Below are 9,051 nucleotides of genomic sequence, written 5' to 3' on the forward strand. Positions count from 1 at the left end.
CATTACAGGACCACCTATGGTTTGACCTTAAAAAAGTCTCTACACACATGTGTAAATAGCAATTGACTGACCAGAGGTTTGGATTGATATTTCTTTGAGCTGCAAATAGCACAGTCTTGACACATCAAGTCTCCCTCTTGCCGTATGTCAAGCTTCTGCTCCGAAGAATTGGTCATCAGATAAGTTTAAAGAAAAAGTTGCTGGATTTTTTTTACACAGGAAAAACAATGTATTTTTTTCCCCAGCCTCAACCTTAGAAAAGAATGAAATGTTTTAACTCAGGCTTTCTATCTCTCCCCCCACCCCCAAATTCACCATGTAGTGGAGACCAACATGAGACACTTCACCAAAAAAATTTGTGGTTCGACAAACACAGAAAAAATGGGAAACAAGGTTTTAATGACACTGGTGCTGAGCAATCTTAGTAAACTGGCTTTGCCTGATCCTGTTTATAATTAAGACATAAGGCTGAACACATATTCAGATATCATTCTTGAGAGATATTGTATCAACTGTGTCCAGGTAATAATAGTGATAGCTTAAATTTGAGCAGCTACTCTGAGTACTGAACTAAGGTAAGAAATGGGTAAGTGTGGGTAGGTGCCTCAAATCTGCAAAAATGCTCTTGCAACAGTGAATGTCCAGTTAGGGGGTTTACCTTTGATGAGCAATTCAGCTGTTAAATTAGCTATGGAGTGTAACAGCATTGTGGGGTTTTTATGCATAATCCAGTGGAACTAGGTAAACTACTGCAGAGCTTCAGTAGAATCATGCAGGGCTTAATGAGAAGGAGTTACCCATTCTGCCTGGGATACCTTTGATTCCAGGAAGTTTTTCCAGAGTTTGCAGACTCTCATTTTGAACTTCAAAGTACCAGTGTTGTTCTACTCAGGCCTAGTGTACATTGTTCCCGTTCTAGTGCCTTCTGTCCTGTCCATAAAGGAACTGTTCTCTGTACAACCCAGGAGATGATCCTAGACTAATTAATGTCTGATTATGATATATGTCCAAATAACCAAGGGAGCAGAAGAGATATACCTTCTTTATGCAATCTCCAGAAGAACCTACCACAGAAGCAGAAGGTGTAGAGATTACTTCCTCCCTGCATCTCTAGGGATTCAGTTTATCATAGAAAGAGAACAGAGTTAGACCAGATAGATCCATACTTCTACAGTCTGTGTACTGCACCTGCACCCAGAAGAGTATACAGTCATAGGAGTTCAGGGACTCCTGGGACAATATGTTTGTGTAGAATAAGGGCCCTGCTTTCTGACTACGAACTACTAATGATTGCTGTTCCTGATGGAGGAATTTTACAGGAACAAATTGTTCAGGCTGACGGTATTTGCACAGACTAGATGATAGTGACCATGTCAAGCCAGACAGATGCTAAGACACTGTCTCTAGAACTGATGATCTCAAAGCATGACAAAAAACCTGAAGCTTATCAGTCCATTTAATTTTCTATCACACTGAAGTGAAACAGATTATGCCCTTCTCAGGATGTGAATTCTGAATCATGGTTATAACTGATTGCAATGCCGTTAGATCTGCATGATACTCACAGGGGGACGCTTTCCTGCTCAGGTAGAGGGATGAATGAGTAAGGGCACTGTAAGGACAGACAGACAAGCTAACCCCCGAAACAAAAGCTCAGGGAGTGTAATGCAGAGAGATCTGAACAGCGTGGGCAGGTGCCCTCACGGGTATAGATCACAGATAGCTGTATGTGGGCCAGAGTAAACACACCCCCAAGAACAGAAAGATGTAAAGATTCAGAGCACTCATGAAGATGAGCTGAAAAGCTATTGCCAAGAGTGTCAACAAGAATGAACCCACAGGGAATCTGTGAACACCATCTGCCCCTACTCCGTAGATGTCACTCCAGAGCCTTTATCCCTACTGTTTGTGTTCAGCTGCCTCTGTCATCTCAAGCTTTCGCCTTCTCCATCCCACTTCCCTATCATCTGTGCACACATGGCACACAGGTGTGTATGCTTCCTGGAGCAAACAGTCCCTATATGACTTTGGCGACAGAAGAATGACCCACAAGCACAGACATCTAGTTCTGCAGTCTACCTACCTTGATAATGATTCAGAGTCACTGTATGCAGGAAATTGCATACCAGCTTCTCAGAGTTTCTCATAGTTGCTGTTCCCTGTCTGCCACCATTTCTTGTCACTCCTTTTGCTACTGTTCCACAGATGTCTATGTTGCCAGGAGCCCTGTTTTCGTTAACCTATATCATGCCTAGCACTTTATTTTCCTGCTACCCCGCCTTTCCATACCCTTTGGCACTCATATTGCATATGCCTTTCTGTGTTTCTCAGCAGATGATGTGACACAGGGCAATCTCCTTCATATTCATTCTCTCTCTTTTCTTCTTCTAAGCAGGAACCACCTCTGAAATGCAGCCATGTTTTTAGGAGAATATCATAGCTGCTCCTCAGTGTACACCTAAATGACTTTATTTAGGCCAGAAAATAATAGGATGCCATAAACCAATTGAAACTGTAAGGGCAAACCTATGTAGGCAGCTATAACTGGCCACACTGAAACATGTGAAGCCAGCAAAGCTAGTGACCTTTCCTGCTGTAACAAATTCCATGGAATATTTAATGACTGCAAGCTCCTTGTGTTTCTGCCTCATGTGTTTTCATAAAATTTCGTGATAGGTTATCTGAGAATTAGCCTTACACTTAGTGTTTCCCTTTTATCTATTTATTTTTAAAATGAATGAGTTTGGGGAATGTGTATAACCATAAAAGGGGAAAAATGGCAGAACAGTAGAACAAGGAGCCTGAGGCTATCAGGACTAGCTGCGTACTTGTCTTTCCAGGTTTTTTGACTACTGCTCCACAAGCTAGACATGCCCCGGTTAGGATAAAGGTGTACATACTGTACCTATATTTTTGATGTTGAACTTTCAGCCTTCATCTCGTCCGCAATGGGATATTTCCTGCAATCCGTCTTCAGCTATCATGCAGAAGCATCATACTTAGTGTTCTTACACATGATATCTATTCTTCTGTAGAAAGAAGACTTAAAATGTAAACATACTTTGATCTCAATCATGAGGAGTTGGGTAGCATTTCAGCATCTCTTGCATTTGAAAAATCTGTTTTTGCAATGGAAAAAGCAGCTTTCTGTAAATCCAGTCTATCAAAATAAAGAAATGTCTCCTCCAAGAAGGATGGCTACTTCGACAATCTCATTAGAAAGCATGTAATGTACTTTCAGACAGTGAACAATTACAGGTACATATGAAAAATGAGAAATCTTCAGCCGTTCAGTAGCTCCTTAACCCACACAGTCTGCAATGTGTCACTGTTATGGAAAGAGACTCTTGCCCCCCATAAAAAGAAAGTTAACAGGCAGAGCGATGCATTTGCTTAGTCAGACTATCTTCAATTTTAATACTCTAAGACCATGCAGATGGAAACACAGTTATTTAGGGCACTCTGTGCAGAGCAGAGATGAATAAATTTCTATAGTAGCTCCTAGATGTGATGTGATATGCTGCTTCTCTCTGTTTTTCCCAAATCTATCTGAGACTACTTTAACTCCTCTCCGCCTGCTTCAGTTAACAGTAATCTACATTAGACAGCTTGTGGGCTGTGTTTTGCAGCTACAGAAATTACAGAGGTGGGGGCATGTGACATGAAAACACATTCCCTGCATGTGGATGGCAAAAATCTTACAAAACTCTCTGTGAAGATGGAAATAGATGATTATATTAGTGTTACCAATAAGTGCTGTCATTGCAAAAATGGTGAATCCCTTCTCCCTGAAATCATTATGAATCAGAAAAAAGTCCATGGGAAACAGTACATTTTTTCAGTAAAAAACATACGATCAGAGTTAGCCCATGGAAGTTGACTAAATCCATGTTTACAAAGCAAAATTCTCATTTTCCTGATGGGAGTTGATTAATTGTTTCCTACAAATGAACGATCTGTGGACTCTTGTTGTTTAATTTAGTAAACACTGGTAAATTCCCGCGCAAAAACAAACATCCTTCTTTGCAGGAATTTTTCTTAGGGAAATTCTGGCACTGCTAATATAAGACAAATTCAGTTTCTCTCCACTTGGAAAGCTAGATTGAATTTCTGGCCACTCATATAACTCTCTTGTGTTATTCCCCCATGCACAGAATTTGCACTACGCAAAGGAAATGCCTTTCCTCTGCTTTTGAAAGTCCAAGAATGAATCCACTTCCTCATTGTCACTGAAAACAGCTGTGAGCTTTGAATGTACCCAAAATTTATTTAACCTCTTAAAATATAAGATACTGAAGCTTACTCAATAATTAACACCTTTGAGTGTTAATCCTAGTGAAACCATTTTGCTGACCTTCTGCCAAACAAGGCTAAAACCCAGACCACCAATAGTTATTCTAAAACAAGATTTACAGTAAGCTCTGCGAGTACCAGACCCTTTACACAGCTCTAACCTCATCAATGAAATCAAAATCAGATTCTCTGTACATCAAGAAGAAGTTACGAGGCTGATGCAGAAACTACAGGTGAAGTTCAATGGCCTGTGTTATTGAGGTCAGACTAGACCAATTATGAACATGAGAAACCCATCAGAAACATTGCTTTCACTACAGTGCATCATCATGTGCTGTAGATAAGACTGATAAACTTAATGCACTGCCTGTGATTCATGACTAAATTATTTTCACATGATCACTTTTTATTCATCTAGTAGTTCCTATGTAATTCCATTGCTAAGAGGTGTTGAGGAGAAGGGATATTTCTATCTTGAGAGAAAATGGCATCAATGGTTCTCCCATAGTAAGGAATGATAGTCATTCATTCACATATTTACCAAGCACATGGAAATTAACCATGATTTCAAATAGACTTACTGAAGTTTATAGAGTGTAAGGTTGGCTTAATAAATATAAAGGTATGTAGGAAAAGACATTATTGAAAAAATCAAAGAAATGAGAAAAGGTTGCACTGAATTTTTACCATCCACATGACATAAACTGCATATATTTTGGGACAATATAAAAACTTCCAGGGAGACTACTTTTCATTGGGAAAGGAGCTAAGGTAGTAAAACATGCTAAAGACCTGGAAGATCTGCAAGTCTGCTGAATTGCAGGCTGTTTTATCCAAGGAAGCTCAACTGACTGCATTACACATTGAAGCTGTTCAGGGAACAGAGGACAGAGGAGTTAAGGCTTTAATTAGGTGAAGAGACATTAGCTTAGCTCCATCCCCCAACCTTTTTCATTCCCTCCCGGAGGACTTAGCTCTGTTCTAAAGGCTTACTGCAAGCCTAAAGTCTGAATACCTGTTTTTATAATCTCATCAGAAGGGAACAGAAGAAAGCAACACAATAGTAGTTCTTGTCTCACTTTAGATGAGGCATTGTCTTTATTTGCCTATGTATTTGTTAACTAATGGCAACATCCTGGATGCTGAATTGTTGGCCGAAACAAACATGCCTTCTCAGAAATCTATTTAGGCCCCACTACTGTGGTGTGAACTGTACATTTAGGCAACATGGTAGTTGCCCCAGCATAAATAGCAATGTAAATCCCCAAATGCATGGGCCTATGTTACCTGAAGACAGTTGTTTGCTCTGTGCAGTTAAGGCATGTCTGACTACTGCCCAACATGTTTTGAGAAGACAACCATCTCTGTGTAGAACCTGTCCCATCAGAGCATTATCCATGCCATGTTTTATGCTTACAGCCCTCAAGCTAAATCAAAGTCCTTCAAGATATTCACAGTTCACAGTCAAGTGAACTCTGCTACACCTGGATGGTAACGTGCTTAGAGCAGGGACTAGGCTTTGTAAGTATGCATGATATCCATGTGTCTAGGTGTTAAGGTATGGCAAACAGAAAACAACAAAAAGCTCTATCCTGAAGAGTTTGCAGTCAAAATTAAAGAAAAGAAATATACTTATTGTACAACTGAGGAACTGCGGCATTAGAATGCTAAAGCACAGCCCAAAGGCCCACAGGAAAACTATGGCAAAGTAAGGGCTGGAAAAGTACTGGAACAGCCCACTCTGTTTCTATACCATTTCCTAGGCATTGTCTATTAGCTGCCATGAGGAACAGGGTGGTGAGCTAGATGGGCCTTTGATCTGGGCTGCTACAGCCGTTCTTATTTTCTTCAATTTAGCCCTATCTGAGCCTGTTTCAAAATCCACTGAAAGCACTTTGCTCTCCCAAGTTAAAATATTTTCGGTTTTCTGCTTATTCTTGTTGGGGACTTATTAGAATTGTCTCTATACATTGCAGAGGGTCAGTAATGCTGGGTCTTGCTGCTATCTCAAACATACACATATGTAGCTATCTGTTTCCACAGTTCTCAGAGCCCTTCAGGCTTGATCCATTATGTACAGATAGCACAGGAATGAATGACAGCTAAAAATGGAGTGGGAAAGTTATTATCCTTGCCATTACAACCTTTTCACACAGAATTTCAGAGAATTTCATGAAACAGTGCTGAAAAGACACTCTGAGATTTCATCTGGCCCACTACCTCCATGCTCCAAGGCAAGACCAGCCATACTTAAGCCATTTCTGGCTAAGATAACCTGTTCTTAAAAATATCCAGTGTTTGTCTTCATAGGTCATTTATTGCAGTGTTTCACTCGCCTTAATGTGAGAGTGTTATTCTTAATGTTTAACTTAAATCTCAACAAAGGTGGATAAGACAAGATTTAAACTTTCATCTTCTTTGGACCCCACTGCAATTCTAGCCCTTTACTTCCTGACATTTGTAAAATGGACATTAAAAAGAAGAAAAGAAGAAGAAAAGAGTGAGGCTTGGACCAGCAGCATGAATAAGGATGCCTACTTTGAGTACAGTCCCTTGCCACAATACCCCAGTAGAAGTTGCCTTGGAAATCTGAAATTTTTCTTACTGTATTCAGATGAGTATAATGGAAAATTCACAAAAACAGTTCAGCTCTTGCTAGAGAAGTGGCAGAGATGAGTTTGGGTATTTTTTTTTTGCCATCACTATTTGATTCTGTAGTAAGCATCAGTTTTCTATCTGATCAAGGTTTAAGGGATTTTCCTCCCTCTTTTTCCTATATACCAACAAGTTCTTCTCATCACTTTGCCACCGCCAGGAAAAGGAGTAACGAAAGGGCTTCTGGAAGACAGAAGTGCTGAACTCAAGCGTGACCTCAAGCACTGCTATTGCAATAGAAGGGATTTCCCTTTTATGATCCTTTTCCTCCCTTCTAGATGAATCATACCTCTTACAGAATTATCAGATACTAAAAGACCTGGCTAATGATTGAGTTATTAAAGCCTGAATGTTACTATCCATAAATATTATAATAATAATCATCCTATGATAGAATATTATAGACTATAGTGCTGTCTTGAAAATGATTCCTTCATAAAGCAATCTCTGAAGTACTTGGTAACAATCTTCTGAACACACTGAGGTCTTGGTTTAATTTAGCGAGCATGAACTCCTCCTTCCTGAACAGCAAAAAGAAGAAAAATCCTATTAAAATAATTTAGAGAAACAGAGCTGAACGAGGCCTTGGGAAATTCATTCTTTTTCCCAAAGCACAATCAACTAATGGAATCATTACATATATATGTGTGTGTGTGTGTGTGTGTGCGCGCGCGCGCGTGTGTGTGTACACTTCAAAGAGGAAAATTTTCCTTGCCCTTATATATGTGTATGCATGTATGTTTATATTCTGTGAAATATAAACATTATATCATAAATGGTGGGATACGCTATGTGGTATAATTACAAGAAATAAGAGTATATCTAAAAAGAGGAATGTATATTTACACATTCTATAACTATTTATGTTGTTGATGTTTTTAATGTAATACTATATTGCCTAGGAGATCCAGTTGACAAGACAGAACTTCATTTTCTGCTGTGCAAACTCAGATCAAATGAATTCCTGCCATCCTGCTCAGACCTGTACACTAAACATCAGCCCTAGCCACGTGCAATCAATTTTCAGTTTGTCAAGGTGCAAATAATAATTATGAATATTCAGATATGCTCAGAGTTTAGAATAACAAAAATAAGCTGTTGCCTTTTCAGGTTTTCCTGGGATTCAACATTTCCTTTATAGGCTCACAGCTATTACCTGTGTACCTGTTAAATAATCTCCTTACTCATACTTACCTTCTTTTTCTTCTTCTTGTGAGCAAAAACCAGAAGGGACTAGAACCACCTGCTAACCTATTTGCTGCAGTTTCACATATAAAGAAGGGTATAAATCAGTCAGTTTTATCCTGTTTCTTAACAAAGGTCTTCATTTCCACACCACAGTGACACTCGCTATTCCTTCAGACAACTCCTATAATACTGGCTGAGGGGCCATACTTCAAACCACATCAGATAAATGGCTTTGGTAAAAAAAAAAAAAAAGAAAAAAAGAAAAGAAAAAAAAGCTGTTTTCTAATCAGATCACTTCAGTAATCCAGTACCTCAGCACAAATGAGAGGACAGGGAAAAACGTCCAGGAGCAGGGAATAGCAGCATCTTTTTAAAGTGGCTTGCCTGCTGAAAACAGATTATAAACTGAGTAAACCACACCCCAACTGCTGCGCTAGTTATGCAAGTAATCATTCAGGCCCAGTTCCCCCAAGCATGCAGCCTCCCTGCACCATAGTCATTTCTCAGACCATCAGTCCTTGAGTGTGGATAATTCCTAGTTAACTACTACTTTGCAAGGCAGCAGAGAGGCTTAAAAAAGAGCTGCATTGAAAAAAATCAAAATAAAACCCCTAGAAGAAATGCATGCAAGGAGAGGAGGTTTTGTTAGAAAACAAAAGAATCGGAAGGGATTATTCTTTTTCTGAGCATGTCCCCGACTTCTTTTTTAACACAGGCAGAGAAGAAAGGACAGCATGGTACACAGAGCTAGACACAAGATCACTTTCAATGCTGGGGAAGAGCGTGCTGTCATATAACCACAGCATGTGATACGAAGGCATGAGCTGAGCCAGCTGGTGCTAATGGAAGTGAGGTAAGCGAGCTCAAGTCTGAACTCTTCCAAAATACACCTGCTTCATGAAGGAGTCAAGGTTT

The sequence above is a fragment of the Dromaius novaehollandiae genome, chromosome 3 (assembly GCF_036370855.1).
Source record: "Dromaius novaehollandiae isolate bDroNov1 chromosome 3, bDroNov1.hap1, whole genome shotgun sequence".
Classification (NCBI taxonomy): Eukaryota; Metazoa; Chordata; class Aves; order Casuariiformes; family Dromaiidae; genus Dromaius; species Dromaius novaehollandiae.